Genomic DNA, 17,190 nt, shown 5'->3' with positions numbered 1-17,190 from the left:
ACCTAGGTCCCTCTGTGTTTCTATATTCTTGATGACTCTGCCATTTATTGTATAACTCCATCCTACATTATTTCTTCCAAAATGCATCACTTCATATTTATTTGGATTAAATTCCATCTGCCACCTCTCCGTCCAATTTTCCAGCCTATCTATATCCTGCTGTATTGCCCGACAATGCTCATCGCTATCCGCAAGTCCAGCCATCTTCGTGTCATCTGCAAACTTGCTGATAACACCAGTTACACCTTCTTCCAAATCATTTATATATATCACAAATAGCAGAGGTCCCAGAACAGAGCCCTGCGGAACACCACTGGTCACAGACCTCCAGCCGGAAAAAGACCCTTCGACTGTTACCCTCTGTCTCCTGTGGCCAAGCTAGTTCTCCACCCATCTAGCCACTTCTCCTTATATCCCATGAGCCTTAACCTTCTTAACCAACCTGCCATGTGGGACTTTGTCAAATGGCTTACTGAAATCCATATAGACGACACCCACGGCCCTTCTTTCGTCAACCGTTTTTGTCACTTCCTCAAAAAACTCCATCAAATTTGTAAGGCACGACCTCCCTCTTACAAAACCATGCTGTCTGTCACTAATGAGATTGTTCCGTTCTAAATGCACATACATCCTGCCTCTAAGAATCCTCTCCAACAACTTCCCTACCACGGACGTCAAGTTCACCGGCCTATAATTTCCCGGGTTATCCCTGCTACCCTTCTTAAGCAATGGGACCACATTCGCTATCCTCCAATCCTCAGGGACCTCACCTGTGTCCAAAGAAGCGACAAAGATTTCCGTCAGAGGCCCAGCAATTTCATCTCTCGTCTCCCTGAGCAGTATAGGATAGATGCCATCAGGCTGGTTTGAGTGATGGACTGGGCTTCATTCACAACCCTTTGTAATTTCTTGTGGTCTTGGGCAGAGCAGAAGCCATACCAAGCTGTGATACAACCAGAAAGAATGCTTTCTATGGTGCATCTGTAAAAGTTAGTGAGAGCTGTAGCGGACATGCCAAATTTCCTTAGTCTTCTGAGAAAGTAGAGGCACTGGTCGGCTTTCTTAACTATAGTGTCGGCATGGGGGACCAGGACAGGTTGTTGGTGATCTGGACACCTAAAAATTTGAAGCTCTCAACCATTTCTACTTTGTCCCCATTGATGTAGACAGGGGCATTTTCTCCACTACGCTTCCTGAAGTCGATGTCTATCTCCTTCGTGTTGTTGACATTGAGGGACATTGAGGGACAGATTACTGTCGTCGCACCAGTTCACCAGGTTCTCTATCTCATTCCTATACTCCGTTTCGTCATTGTTTGAGGCCCCTGGCCTCAAGCTGGGTTCCAGTTTATTAAAACAAATGAATATATCATTTATCGAATTTGCGTTGAATTAAGCAAGCTGTTTCCATTATTTTTCTAGGATGTTCCATAGATCAATCATTTGTTCAAATCGGAAACCTGGAAATAAGCTCCGCCGACACATCTATGGCTTTCTGTAAACACAGACACTTCATTTTTAATTTTCTTCTGGGTTTGGCATCAATTGTATTGCAATGGGTGTGATGAGAATCCCCAAGATACAATCTCACCTCAAAAGATGGAATTTGCAGAGTGTCATTTGGAGTTGGAAGCAACAAAGGACATAAGTTCAGTACAGATTCAGAATGATCTAAGGTTGTGCCCTACTTGATGTACTGTGGGGGGTGGGGGTGCGGTGGGCTGTGTGGAGCTGGACAATCAGCAACATGAGGAAGAAGCCGTCTGTTGGCACAAAGAAGGCACAGATGCAGGTGATCCAGGAGGTCAGCAACATAAGCATTACACACTGAATTAAGGAGCTTAGCATAAAGTGCTTTAATGATCCAACCAAATCATAAAAGGTGAGTAGAGATGCCACCTCCTCACTCTGACTTATCAAGCCTCCTCCATTACAATATATCTTACAAATGCTTACTTTGCAAGTTTACCCATCCTTCTCTTTCTACATATTCCTCACATCTCTGACTCTGTCTATCTCAGGATGAAGTCTCTCTCACTGCTTGTATACCACTTACTGATTGTGCACTTGGAAAACATCCCTTTCTTATATAGAGATGAGAAGAGTCACTCTGTAGCTTGGCTCCCTGTTACAGTATTCAACACCTATTCAGGCAAAGGGCTTTCAGGTGATTGACAGTTACCTGTCACTCAGTCATCTACCTGTTTAACTTGCCTATTTAGTTTAAAGAAGATTTGCCAGTTGAATTTTCACTTCCATCCGAATACTGCTGATAATAAATCTGTCACCAGGTGGGGAGCACGATGAATAAACCTTTGCAGTTGTGTGGATTCCTGGGGAAAATGAGGGTTTTGTCACACAGAGCCATCCCCTGATATTGCAATCGACCCCTATCTCTCACTAACCCCAACTGCCAAAACCCTTCCCACCATTACTCAGGGATCAGCGCTGGGCCCACTGTTATTTGTCATTTATATTAATGATTTGGATGAGAATATAGGAGGCATGGTTAGTAAGTTTGCAGATGACACCAAGATTGGTGGCATAGTGGACAGTGAAGAAAGTTATCTCCAATTGCAACGGGATCTTGATCAATTGGGCTAATGGGCTGACGAATGACAGATGGAGTTTAATTTAGACAAATGCGAGGTGATGCATTTTGGTAGATTGAACCAGGACAGGACTTACTCAATTAATGGTAGGGCATTGGGGAGAGTTACAGAACAAAGAGATCTAGGGGTACATGTTCATAGCTCCTTGAAAGTGGAGTCACAGGCGGACAGAGTGGTGAAGAAGGCATTCGGCATGCTTGGTTTCATTGGTCAGATCATTGAATACAGGAGTTGGGACGTCTTGTTAAAGTTGTACAAGACATTGGTAAGGCCACACTTGGGTCCCGATTTTACCAACAATTTGCGCCTGTTTTCGGGCACGAAATCGCGGTAAAATCGGGTGCGAGGCCTTTATTGCGATCTGCACCCGTGTCCGAGCAAATCGCGACTTTACCGACACCCGATTTGGTCGCGGATCCGTTCTGCGCCCGAATTGGGTGCCCCGACGATTTAAATGCATTAGCATGCATTTAAATCGATTTAATGAACTGCCCGCCCAACTCTACCATCAAATCCCATTTTACCTTCTTCTGTTCTGTTCCAGATCCGCGCTTTTAGTGACCTGCAAAATAAAAATCCGAAGCCGATTTTTTTTTTGCAGGGGGACCTCTGAAGTGGGTTCGGAGCCTGCAACGCCTCTCTAGATCATCCTCTGGGTGGGTGGGTGGAGGGGGGGGGCGGTGGCAGGAGGAGGGGGGCGAGTCAGATCATCTTCTTGGGGGGGGGGGAGAAGGAGGGGGCGGCTCAGATCATCCTCTGGGGGGGGGTGAAGAAGGAGCGGGGGCGGTTCAGATGTATCTCTGGTTGGGGGGGGAAGGAGGAGGGGGGCGGGTCGGATCATCCTCTGTGGAGGGGGAGGAAGGAGGCGGGTGGGATGGATCTCTGGGGGGGGTAGGGAGGTCCGCTGCCATTCTGCAGGCGATCGGTGGGGAGGGAGGGGGGCAGGGGTGTCCACTGCCACTCTGCAGGCGATCCCTCCTCCTCACCGGAGGAACGAATCCTTCCTCCCGAGTGGCCTCACATCCACTCCGCGAGGAGGGATTCGTTCCACCGGTGGGGAGGAGGGATCGCCTGCAGAGTGGCAGCGGGCACCCCTGCCACCCTCCCTCCCCACTGATCGCCCGCAGAGTGGCAGCGGACCCCCTTGCTCCCCCGAGATCCATCCGACCCGCCCCCCCTCCTCCTCCCCCCCAACCAGAGATACATCTGAATCGCCCTCCTTTCTCTCCCCCCCCCCCCAAAACACAGAGGATAATGTGTCAGAGAGCCGCTCTCTCCGCTTTCTGCTTTTTTAAAAACCTGCAACTGGTTTTAATGATACATCACACAAACAACTAAATATATGCAAGTCAAATCCACACAAATGTAGTCAGGAACAGGAGGCACAGAATTAATGTGAATGGGTATTGTCTAATTAACATTCAAAGCATTTTCTCCTTGCATTTAAGCCATGTAATAGTAGAAATAAAAACAGGAATCTGTTTTTTCATTACCTGTATCCTTCCTGTAGAAACACATTTTAATAAAATAAGTGGATTAGATCATAAATAAAAAACACAACTTATTAATGACATCACAATAATATGTGCATTTGTCAAAGTTCCACTGATGTCAACACCAGTCAAGCAGGCCAGTGATGGTTGTTTCTAAAATCCAAAATTTTGAAGACTACTTTTTCTTCCAGAATTTGCTATAATTGTCAACTTTAAATTCATCTTTAAATTGCTCCTCTTTCATTCTAGCTCGTTTGCGCATTCTTGCTTTCCTTTCAGATTCTGGCAGAAGGGAAACATCGACTGGCATCATAATAATTTTTTTAGGCTCCTTGTATCGGATATTGATAGTGGACCCATCAGGTCGAACCAGCAAAACAGGATACAGCCTGGCATAGCGAACTACTGATGTTCTATTCGAATTGTTCCTCCTGGGTACGCTAGACACAGGATACACAGCAGGAAGCAATCTTTCAGAAACATTTAGCTGTAAAGAAGGCACAAACCGCCACAGCCACGCGCTCTAGCCCAGCGCCTGGGCACGTTTATTCAAATTTTTTTCAAACTGCGCATGCGCAGTTCAGAGCTCCGATCGTTCCGGCAGCGCTAAGCCCCACCCACAGTGCGGATTGGACTGGAGCCGGCTGAAAGCACATGGGCGCGCTGGAAAGCGGATTTCGAGGTCGGATCTGTACTACGCCCAGATTTGGCACTTAGAATCAAAATGGTAAAATCGGGCCCTTGGAATACTGTGTGCAGAAAAGATTTACTAGGATGCTACTGGGACTTGATGGATTGAGTTATAAGGAGAGGCTGGATAGACTGGGACTTTTTTCTCTGTAGCGTAGGAGGCTGAAGGGTGATCTTATAGAGATCTACAAAATAATGAGGGGCATAGACAAGGTAGATGGTCAATATCTTTTCCCAAAGGTAGGGGAGTCTAAAACCAGAGGGCATAGGTTTTAAGGTGAGAGGGGAGAGATACAAAAGTGTCCAGAGGGGCAATTTTTTCACACAGAGGGTGGTGAGTGTCTGGAACAAGCTGCCAGAGGTAGTAGTAGAGACGGGTACAATTTTGTCTTTTAAAAAGCATTTAGATAGTTACATGGGTACGATGGGTATAGAGGGATATGGGCCAAATGCGGGCAATTCGGATTAGCTTAGGGGTTTTTAAAAAAAAGGGCAGCATGTACAAGTTGGGCCAAAGGGCCTGTTTCCATGCTGTAAACCTCTGTGACTCTATGACCCGAATCCAGGGATCTAATGAAGGTCTGGGCTTGGGTGGATGCCTACCCTTAAGCAGTCAACACCTTCCCAATGATGCTGATAAACAAAATAGTGGCTGACTTCTAAATTCCAGTGATTACGGACCCAGTTGACCCAATCTTTCCTTCTACGACAATCCTGTCACCCCAGGTATCAATCTGGTGAACATTCACTGCAGTCACTCTGTGGCAAGTATATCGTTTCTTAGATAAGGAAACCAAAGTGCCACACAGTGCTTTAGTTGTGGTCTCACTAAGGCCCTAGACAGTTGCAGTAAGACATCCTTGCTCCTGTACTCAAGTCCTCTTGCAATGAAGGCCAACATACTGTTTGTCTTCTTAACTGCTTGCTGTACCTGCATGCTTGCTTTCAGTGATTGGTGTACGAGGATGCCCAGGTCCCTTTGTACGTCAACATTTCCTGATATATCACCATTTAAATAATACTCAGACATTCTGTTTTTCTTTACATTTATCCACATTATACTGATTCTGCCATGTATTTTCCCACTCACTCAACTTGTCTAAATCACCTTGAAGCCTCTTAACATTATCCTCACCACACTCATTCCCACCAAGTTGTCTCAGCCAAATCATCGGTGTTTGTTATGAATAGCTGGGGCCCTAGCCCCACTCATCACTGCCTCCACTTCAAAAAAGACCTGTTTATTCCTACTCTGTTTCCTGTCTGCTAACCAATTCTCAATCTATGCCAACATATCACTCCCAATCCCATGCACTTTAATTTTCCACACTAACCTCTTATGTTGACTTCATCAAAAGCTTTCTGAAAACCCAATACACAATGGTGGCACAGTGGTTAGCACTGCTACCTCACAGCATCAGGTTCAATTCCGGCCTCTGTCTATGTGGAGTTTGCATTTTCTCCCCATGTCTGCGTGGGTTTCCTCTGGGTGCTCCGGTTTCCTCCCACAGTCCAAAGCTGTTTGAGTTAGGTTGATTGGCCATGCTAAATTGAGCCTAGTGTCAGGGGGATCAGCAGAGTAAATGCGGCGGGTTACGGGAGTAGGACCTGGGTGGGACTGTGGTCAGTACAGACTCAATGGGCCGAATGGCCTCTTTCTGTGCTGTAGGGATTCTATGGTCTTCTTTGACCACATCCACTGCTTCACGCTTCTCCATTCCCAAGCTATGACCTCAAAAATAAACTCCAGTTGGTTTGTCCAAAATGAATTCACTTTCATAAATCCATGTTAAATTTGTCTAATCATGTTTATATTTTCTAAGTGTCCTGTTATTGCAGCTTTTATAATAGAATTCAGCATTTTCCTTACTACTGATGTTAGGCTAACCAGTCTCTATTCCGTGTTTTCTCTCCTTTTTAAAATAGTACGGTTATATTTACCACCCTCCAATCTGCTGGGACTGTTGCAGAATGTACAGAATTTTGGAAGATAGAAGTAGGAGTAGAGTTAAGAGAGAAATCAGGAGGGCAAAAAGGGGACACAAGGTTGTTTTGGCAGATAAGGCAGAGGAGAATCCAAAGAGCTTCTACAAATACATAAAGGCCAGAAGAGTAAAGAGGGAGAGAGTAGGGCCTCTTAAGGACCAACAAGGTCATCTATGTGCAGATCCACAAGAAATGGGTGAGATCCTAAATTCATATTTCTCATCAGTATTTACTGTTGAGAAAAGCATGGATGTTAGGGAACTTGGGGAAATAAATAGTGATGTCTTGAGGAGCGTACATGTTACAGAGGAGGTGGTGCTGGAAGTCTTAAAGCGCATCTCTGGGACCTGATGAAGTGTATCAAAGGACATTGTGGGAGGCGAGGGAGGAAATTGTGGGTCCACTAGCACAGGTATTCGAATCATCGATAGTCACAGGTGAGGTGCCTGAAGATTGGAAGGTGGCAAATGTTGTGCCTTTGTTTAAAAAGGGCTGCAGGGAAAGGCCTGGGACATACAGGCCGGTGAGCCTCACATCTGTGGTGGATACGTTGTTGGAAGGTATTTTGAGAGACAAGATCTACAGGCATTTAGAGACGCAGGGACTGATTAGGGACAGTCAACATGGCTTTGTGAGTGGAAAATCATGTCTCACGAATTTGATCGAGTTTTTTGAAGGGGTAACCAAGAAGGTAGATGAGGGCAATGCAGTTGATGTGGTCTACATGGACTTTAGCAAGGCCTTTGACAAGGTACTGTATGGTAGGTTGTTGCATTAGGTTAAATCTCATGAGATCCAGGGTGAAGGAGCTAAATGGATACAAAATTGGCTTGATGACAGAATGTGGAGATGCCGGCGTTGGACTGGGGTAAAAACAGTAAGAACATAGAACATAGAACAGTACAGCACAGTACAAGCCCTTCGGCCCATGATGTTGTGCCGAACCTTTTCCGAAACCAAGATCCAGCTATCCCACACCCGATCATTCTAGTGCGCTCCATGTGCCTATCCAATAACCGCTTGAAAGTTCCTAAAGTGTCCGAATCCACTATCACAGCAGGCAGTCCATTCCGCACTCCAACCACTCTCTGAGTAAAGAACCTACCTCGTACATCCCTCTTATATCTTCCACCACGAACCTTATAGTTATGCCCCCTAGTAACAGCTACATTCACCCGAGGAAATAGTCTCTGAATGTCCACTTGATCTATCCCCCTCATCATCTTATAAACCTCTATTAAGTCGCCTCTCAACCTCCTCTGCTCTAAAGAGAAAAGCCCTAGCTCCCTCAACCTTTCCTCATAAGACCGACCCTCCAAACCAGGCAGCATCCTGGTAAATCTCCTTTGCACTCTTTCCAGTGCTTCCACATCCTTCTTATAGTGAGGTGACCAGAACTGCACACAATATTCCAAATGTAGAAATCATAGAAACCATAGAAACCCTACAGCGCAGAAAGAGGCCATTTGGCCCATCGAGTCTGCACCGACCACAATCCCACCTAGGCCCTACCCCCATATCCCTACATATTTACCCACTAATACCTCTAACCTATGCATCTCAGAACACTAAGGGCAATTTTAGCATGGCCAATCAACCTAACCCGCACATCCTTGGATTGTGGGAGGAAACCGGAGCACCCGGAGGAAACCCACGCAGACACGAGGAGAATGTTCAAACTCCACACAGACAGTGACCCAAGCCGGGAATCGAACGCAGGTCCCTGGAGCTGTGAAGCAGCAGCGCTAACCGTGCCGCCCACGGTCTCACCATGGTCCTGTACAGATGCATCATAACCCCACGGCTCTTAAACTCAAACCCCCTGTTAATAAACGCTAACACACTATAGGCCTTCTTCGCGGCTCTATCCACTTGAGTGGCAACCTTCAGAGATCTGTGGATATGAACCCCAAGATCTCTGTGTTCCTCCACATTCCTCAGAACTCTACATTTGACCCTGTAATCCGCATTCAAATTTGTCCTACCAAAATGAATCACCTCGCACTTATCAGGGTTAAACTCTATCTGCCATTTTTCAGCCCAGCTCTGCATCCTATCAATGTCTCTTTGCAGCCTACAACAGCCCTCCACCTCATCCACTACTCCACCAATCTTGGTGTCACCTGCAAATTTACTGATCCACCCTTCAGCCACTTCCTCCAAGTCATTTATAAAAATCACAAATAGCAGAGGACCCAGCACTGATCCTTGTGGTACACCGCTGGTAACTGGTCTCCAGTCTGAAAATTTTCCATCCACCACCACCCTCTGTCTTCTTTGAGATAGCCAGTTACTTATCCAATCGGCCAAATTTCCCTCTATCCCACACCTCCTTACTTTCTTCACGAGCTGACCATGGGTGACCTTATCAAACGCCTTAATAAAATCCATGTATATGACATCAACTGCTCTACCTTCATCGACACACTTAGTTACCTCCTCAAAAAATTCAATCAAATTTGTGAGACAAGACTTACCCTTCACGAATCCATGTTGACTATCCCGGATTAAGCTGCATCTTTCTAAATGGTCGTAAATCCTATCCCTCAGGACTTTTTCCATTAACTTGCCGACCACCGAAGTAAGACTAGCCGGCCTATAATTACCAGGGTCATTCCAATTTCCTTTCTTGAACAGAGGAACAAAATTCGCCACTCTCCAGTCCTCTGGCACTATCCCCGTGGACAGTGAGGACCCAAAGATCAAAGCCAAAGGCTCTGCAATCTCATCCCTTGCCTCCCAAAGAATCCTAGGATATATCTCATCTGGCCCAGGGGACATATCGACCTTCAGGTTTTTCAAAATTGCTAATTCATCTTCCCTCAGAACATCCGCCTCCTGCAGCCTATCAGCCTGTATCACACTCTCATCCTCAAAAACATGGCCTCTCTCCTTGGTGAACACTGAAGAAAAGTATTCATCACCTCTCCTATCTCTTCTGACTCCATGCACAAGTTCCCACGACTGTCCTTGACCGGCCCTAACCTCACCCTGGTCATTTTTTTATTCCTCACATAAGAGTAAAAGGCCTTGGGGTTTTCCTTGACCCGACCCGCCAAAGACTTCTCATGCCCCCTCCTAGCTCTCCTAAGCCCTTTTTTCAGCTCATTCCTTGCTAACTTGTAACCCTCAATAGACCCAACTGAACCTTGTTTTCTCATCCTTACATACGCTTCCTTCTTCCTCTTGACAAGACATTCAACCTCTTTTGTGAACCATGGTTCCCTCACTCGGCCATTTCCTCCCTGCTGCATCATTCTAAATGGTCGTAAATCCTATCTCTCAGGAGCTTTTCCATTAACTTGCCGACCACCGAAGTAAGACTAGCCGGCCTATAATTACCAGGGTCATTCCTATTTCCTTTCTTGAACGGAGGAACAAAATTCGCCACTCTCCAGTCCTCTGGCACTATCCCCGTGGACAGTGAGGACCCAAAGATCAAGAACACGCAGTATTTGTTCCTTGAACAAGCTCCACTTTTCATTTGTGCCTTTCCCTGACAGTTTCTGTTCCCATCTTATGCTCCCTAATTCTTGCCTAATCGCATCATAATTATCCCTCCCCCAATTATAAACCTTGCCCTGCTGTACGGCCCTATCCCTCTCCATTGCAATAACAAAAGACACCGAATTGTCATCACTATCTCCAAAGTGCTCTCCCACAGCCAAATCTAACACTTGGCCCGGTTCATTTCCCAGTGCCAAAACCAATGTGGCCCCACCTCTTGTCGGCCTATCCACATACTGTGTCAGGAAACCCTCCTGCACACACTGTACAAAAACTGCCCCATCCGAACTATTCGACCTATAAAGGTTCCAATCAATATTTGGAAAGTTAAAGTCACCCATGACAACTACCCTGTGACCTCCACACCTATCCATAATCTGCTTTGCAATTTCTTCCTCCACATCTCTATTACTATTTGGGGGCCTATAGACTACTCCTAACAACGTGACCCCTCCTTTTCTATTTCTAACTTCAGCCCTTATTACCTCAGTAGGCAGATCTCCCTTGAACTGCCTTTCTGCAGCCGTTAAACTATCCTTAATTAACAATGCTACTCCACCACCTCTTTTACCACCTTCCCTACTCTTACTGAAACATCTATACCCCGGAACTTCCAACAACCATTCTCACCCCTGTTCTAACCATGTCTCCGTAATGGCCACAACATCGTAGTCCCAAGTACCAATCCACAAGAAGTCTCACAACACCAGGTTAAAGTCCACCAGGTGTATTTGGTAGCACAAGCCACAAGCTTTCGGAGTGCTGCTCCTTCATCAGGTGAGTGGGATTTCAGTTCACAAACAGGGTACATAAAGACACAAACTCAATTTACAAAATAATGGTTGGAATGTGAGTCTTTACAGGTAATCAAGTCTTAAAGGTACAGACAATGAGAGTGGAGAGAGGGTTAAGCATAGGTTAAAGAGATGTGTATTGTTTCCAGCCAGGACAGTTAGTGAGATTTTGCAAGCCCAGGCATTGTCGTGGGGGTTACATATAGTGTGACATGAACCCAAGATCCCGGTTGAGGCCGTCTTCATGTGTGCAGAACTTGGCTGTCAGTCTCTGCTCAGCGGCTCTGCGTTGTCGTGTAGGCCGCCTTGGAGAACGCTTACTCGGAGTTCAGAGGCTGAATGCCCGTGACCGCTGAAGTGCTCCCCAACAGGAAGAGAACACTCTTGCCTGGTGATTGTCGAGTGGTGTTCATTCATCTGTTGTCGTAGTGTCTGCATGGTCTCCCCAATGTACCATGCCTCGGGACATCCTTTCCTGAACCGTATCAGGTAGACAACATTGGCCGAGTTGAACTGTATGTACCATGTACCTGGTGGATGGTGTTCTCACGTGAGCTGATGGCATCCATGTCGATGATCCGGCACGTCTTGCAGAGGTTGCTGTGGCAGGGTTGTGTGGTGTCGTGGTCACTGTTCTCCTGAAGGATGGGCAGTTTCCTGCGGACAATGGTCTGTTTGAGGTTGTGTGGTTGTTTGAAGGCAAGAAGCGGGGGTGTGGGGATGGACTTAGAGTCATAGAGGTTTACAGCATGGAAACAGGCCCTTTGGCCCAACTTGTCCATGCCGCCCTTTTTTTTAAAAAACCCGTAAGCTAATCCCAATCGCCCGCATTTGGCCCATATCCCTCTATACCCATCGTACCCATGTAACTATCTAAATGCTTTTTAAAAGACAAAGTTGTACCCGCCTCGACTACTACCTCTGGCAGCTTGTTCCAGACACTCATCACCCTCTGTGTTAAAAAATTGCCCCTCTGGACACTTTTGTATCTCTCCCCGATCACCTTAAACCTATGCCCTCTAGTTTTAGACTCCCCTACTTTTGGGAAAAGATATTGACTATCTAGCTGATCTGTGCCCCTCATTATTTTACAGACCTCTATAAGGTCACCCCTCAGCCTTCTAAGCTCCAGAGAAAAAAGTCCCAGTCTATCCAGCCTCTCCTTATAACTCAATCCAAAAAGTCCCGTCAGCATCCTAGTAAATCTTTTCTGCACTCTTTCTAGTTTAATAATATCCTTTCTATAATAGGGTGACCAGAATTGCACACAGTATTCCAAGTGTGGCCTTACCAATATCATGTACAACTTCAACAAGACATTCCAACTCCTGTATTCAATGTTCTTACCGATGAAACCAAGCATGCTGAATGCCTTCTTCACCACTCTGTCCACCTGTGACTCCACTTTCAAGGGGCTATGAAGATGTACCCCTCGATCTCTCTGTTCTGTAACTCTCCCCAACACCAACACTTGTTCTTCAACCAGTATGGATTAAACAGACCGCGTGTCTGGATGAAGAACAACCAGTTCTTCATCCAGACACATGGAACAGCCATGGGGACCAAATTCGCACCTCAATATGCCAACATCTTCATGCACAGGTTCGAACAAGACCTCTTCACCGCACAGGACCTTCAACCGATGTTATACACTAGATCCATCGATGACATTTTCTTCCTTTGGACTCATGGTTAACAATCACTGAAACAACTATATGATGACATCAACAAGTTCTATCCCACCATCAGACTCACCATGGACTACTCTCTGGAATCGGTTGCATTCTTGGACGCACGCATCTCCATCAAGGACAGTCACCTCAGCAATTCACTGTACCGCAAGCCCACGGATAACCTCACGATGCTCCACTTCTCCAGCTTCCACCCTAAACCCGTTAAAGAAGCCATCCCCTACGGACAAGCCCTCCGTATACACAGGATCTGCTCAGATGAGGAGGATCGCGACAGACACTGAAAGATGCCCTCATAAGAACAGGATATGGTGCTCGACTCATCGATCAACAGTTCCGACGAGCCACAGTGAAAAACTGTACCAACCTCCTCAGAAGACAAACACGGGACATGGCGGACAGAGTACGCTTTGTTGTCCAGTACTTCCCCGGAGCGGAGAAGCTACGACATTTTCTCTGGAGCCTTCAACATGTCATTGATGAATATCTCGCCAAGGCCATCCCCACACCCTCACCTTTTGCCTTCAAACAACCGCACAACCTCAAACAGACCATTGTCCGCAGCAAACTACCCAGCCTTCAGGAGAACAGTGACCACGACACCACACAACCCTGCCACAGTAACCTCTGCAAGACGTGCCGGATCATCGACACGGATGCCATCATCTCACGTGAGAACACCATCCACCAGGTACATGGTACATACACTTACAACTCAGCCAACGTTGTCTACCTGATACGCTGCAGGAAATGGTACATCCCGAGGCATGGTACATTGGGGAAACCATGCAGATACTACAACAACGGATGAATTAACACCACTCGACAATCACCAGGCAAGAGTGTTCTCTTCCTGTTGGGGAACACCTCAGCAGTCACAGGCATTCGGCCTCTAATCTTTGAGCAAACGTTCTCCAAGGCGGCCTTCACGACACACAACAATGCAGAGTTGCTGAGCAGCGACTGATAGCCAAGTTCCGCACACATGAAGATGGCCTCAACCGGGACCGTGGGTTCATGTCACACTATCTGTAACCCTCACGACTTGCCTGGGCTTGCAAAATCTTACTCACTGTCCTGGCTGGAGACAATACACATCTCTTTAACCTGTGCTTAATCTTCTCTCCACTCACATTGTCTGTACCTTTAAGACTTGATTACCTGTAAAGACTCACATTCCTACCATTATTTTGTAAATTGAGTTTGTGTCTTTATATGCCCTGTTTGTGAACTGAAATCCCACTCACCTGATGACAGTAGCCAGAGGGTAGTTGTAGAGGGTTGTTCTGCAAACTGGAGAACTGTGACCAGTGGTGTGCCTCAGGGATTGGTGCTGGGCCCACTGTTATTAGAAACATAGAAACATAGAAAAACTACAGCACAAAACAGGCCCTTCGGCCCCACAAGTTGTGCCGAACATATCCCTACCTTTTAGGCCTACCTATAACCTTCCATCCTATTAAGCTCCATGTACTCATCCAGGAGTCTCTTAAAAGACCCTATTGAGTTTGGCTCCACCACCACTGACGGCAGCTGATTCCACTCACCCACCACCCTCTGTGTGAAAACCCTCCCCCCAACATTTCCCCTGTACCTACCCCCCAGCACCTTAAACCTGTGTCCTCTCGTAGCAGCCATTTCCACCCTGGGAAAAAGCCTCTGAGAGTCCACCCGATCTATGCCTCTCAATATCTTATATACCTCTATTAGATCTCCTCTCATCCTACGTCTCTCCAAGGAGAAAAGACCGAGCTCCCTCAGCCTGTCCTCATAAGGCATGCCACTCAATCCAGGCAACATTCTTGTAAATCTCCTCTGCACCCTTTCAATCTTTTCCACATCCTTCCTGTAATGAGGCGACCAGAACTGAGCACAGTACTCCAAGTGGGGTCTGACGAGGGTCTTATATAGCTGCATTATTATCCCCGGACTCCTAAACTCAATCCCTCGATTGATAAAGGCCAGCACACCATACGCCTTCTTAACCACCTCCTCCACCTGCGGGGCCGATTTTAGAGTCCTATGGACCCAGACCCCAAGGTCCTTCTGATCCTCCACAGTACTAAGAGTCTTTCCCTTTATATTGTACTCCTTCATCCCATTTGACCTGCCAAAATGGATCACTACGCATTTATCTGGGTTGAAGTCCATCTGCCACTTGTCTGCCCAGTCTTGCATCCTATCTATGTCCCTCTGTAACTTCTGACATCCCTCCAGACTATCCATAACCCCACCAACCTACGTGTCGTCGGCAAACTTACCAACCCGTCCCTCCATTTCCTCATCCAGGTCATTTATGAAAATGACAAACAGCAAGGGTCCCAGAACAGATCCCTGGGGCACACCACTGGTGACCAACTTTCATTTAGAAAAAGACCCATCTATACCCACTCTCTGCCTCCTTTGGGCAAGCCAGTTCTGGATCCATAGGGCAGCAGCCCCTTGGATCCCATGCCCTCTCACTTTTTTGAGAAGCCTTGCATGGGGGACCTTATTGAACGCCTTGCTAAAATCCATATAAACCACATCTACCGCTTTCCCTTCGTCAATGTGTTTAGTCACATTTTCGAAGAACTCCACTCGGCTCGTAAGGCACGATCTGCCTTTGACAAAGCCATGCTGAGTATTCTTGAGCATACTAAACCTCTCTAAATGCTCATAAATCTTGTCCCTCAGGATCTTCTCCATCAGTTTACCAACTACTGAGGTTAGACTCACCGGTCGGTAATTTCCTGGGCTATCCCTATTCCCCTTCTTGAAAATAGGAACCACATCCGCAATCCTTCAATCCTCCGGCACCTCTCCCGTCTCCATCGATGATGCAAAGATCATCGCCAGAGGCTCTGCAATCTCTTCCCTCGCTTCCCACAGTAACCTGGTGTACATCCCATCTGGACCCGGCGACTTATCTATCTTGATGCCATTCAAAGATTCCAGCACAACCTCTTTCTTAAAGTCGACATACTCAATCTTTTCAGTCCACCGCAAGCCCGCAGTACATCCACCCAGGTCCTTCTCCTCTGTGATATCCTCTGTGTCATTTATATTAATGATTTGGCTGAGAATATAGGAAGCATGGTTAGTAATTTTGCAGATGACACCAAGATTGGTGGCATAGTGGACAATAAAGAAGGTTATCTCGGCTTGCAACAGGATCTTTATCAATTGGGCCAATGGGCTGATGAATGACAGATGGAGTTTATTTATTTAGATCAATGCGAGGTGATGCATTTTGGTCGATTAAACCAGGGCAGGACTTCCTCAGTTAATGGTAGGGCATTGGGGAGAGTTACAGAACAAAGATATCTAGGGGTACATGTTCAGAGCTCCTTGAAAGTGAAGTCACAGGTGGACAGAATGGTGAAGAAGACATTCAGCATGATTGGTTTCATTGGTCAGAAGATTGAATACAGGAGTTGGGACGTCTTGTTGAAGTTGTACAAGACATTGGTAAGGCCACACTTGGAATACTGTATACAGTTCTGGTCACTATTATAGAAAGGATATTATTAAACTACAAAGAGTGGAGAAGAGATTTACTGGAATGTCACCGGGATTTGATGGTTTGAGTTATAAGGAAAGGCTGGATAGACTGGGACTTTTTTCTCTGGAGCGTAGGAGGCTGAGGGATGATCTTATAGAGGTCTATAAAAAGGGCATAGATCAGCTAGATTGTCAATATCTTTTCCCAAAGGTAGGGGAGTCTAAAACTAGAGGGCATAGGTTTAAGGTGAGAGGGGAGAGATACAAAAGGGTCCAGAGGGGAAATTTTTTCACACAGCGGGTGGTGAGTGTCTGGAACAAGCTGCCAGAGGTAGTAGTTGAGGCGGGTACAATTTTGTCTTTTAAAAAGCGTTTAGACAGTTACATGGGTAAGATGGGTATAGAGGGATATAGGCCAAATGTGGGCGATTAGGACTAGCTTAGGGGTTTAAAAAAAAAGGGGCGGCATGGACAAGTTGGGCCGAAGTGCCTGTTCCCATGCTGTAAATCTCTATGACTCTATGACAACCAACACATCCACTATTTCCAGGCCAATTACTGTCTTCCACCGTGAAGACAGAACTAAAGTAGTTGTTTAATTATTCTGCCATTTCTTTGTTCTCTATTTTCTTGTTTCAGATTGCAAGGAATTTATATTTGTCTTCACTAATTTTTTTGTTTTTGTAAACTGTTGAGGCTTTTTCAGTCCACTTTTGTTACTTGTAAGTTTACTCTCGTCCTCTTTTTTCCCCCCTCTTAATCGATCCTTTGTTCGTCTTTGCTGAATACTGAAATTCTCCCAATCTTCAGGCTTGCTCCTCTTTCTTGTAACTTTATGTGACTCCTTTGGAGGTAATACTAAATTTCCTTTGTAAGCCATGGTTGGTGGCTTTTTTTGAGTTTTGCACCAGAAAGGAATGTATAATTGTTGCAAT

General features: G+C 46.2%; 1 protein-coding gene across 2 annotated transcripts in view; it reads right to left on the bottom strand.

The window, feature by feature from the left end:
• Window positions 1-17,190, bottom strand: part of itprid1 (ITPR interacting domain containing 1) — a 282,117-nt gene that overhangs the window by 52,416 nt on the left and 212,511 nt on the right. The gene's annotated exons all lie outside the window — the stretch shown is intronic.

The sequence above is a fragment of the Mustelus asterias genome, chromosome 7 (assembly GCF_964213995.1).
Source record: "Mustelus asterias chromosome 7, sMusAst1.hap1.1, whole genome shotgun sequence".
Taxonomy (NCBI): domain Eukaryota; kingdom Metazoa; phylum Chordata; class Chondrichthyes; order Carcharhiniformes; family Triakidae; genus Mustelus; species Mustelus asterias.
The sequence above is the reverse complement of the archived record's forward strand: the minus strand, read 5'-3'. Positions and strand labels throughout refer to the sequence as shown.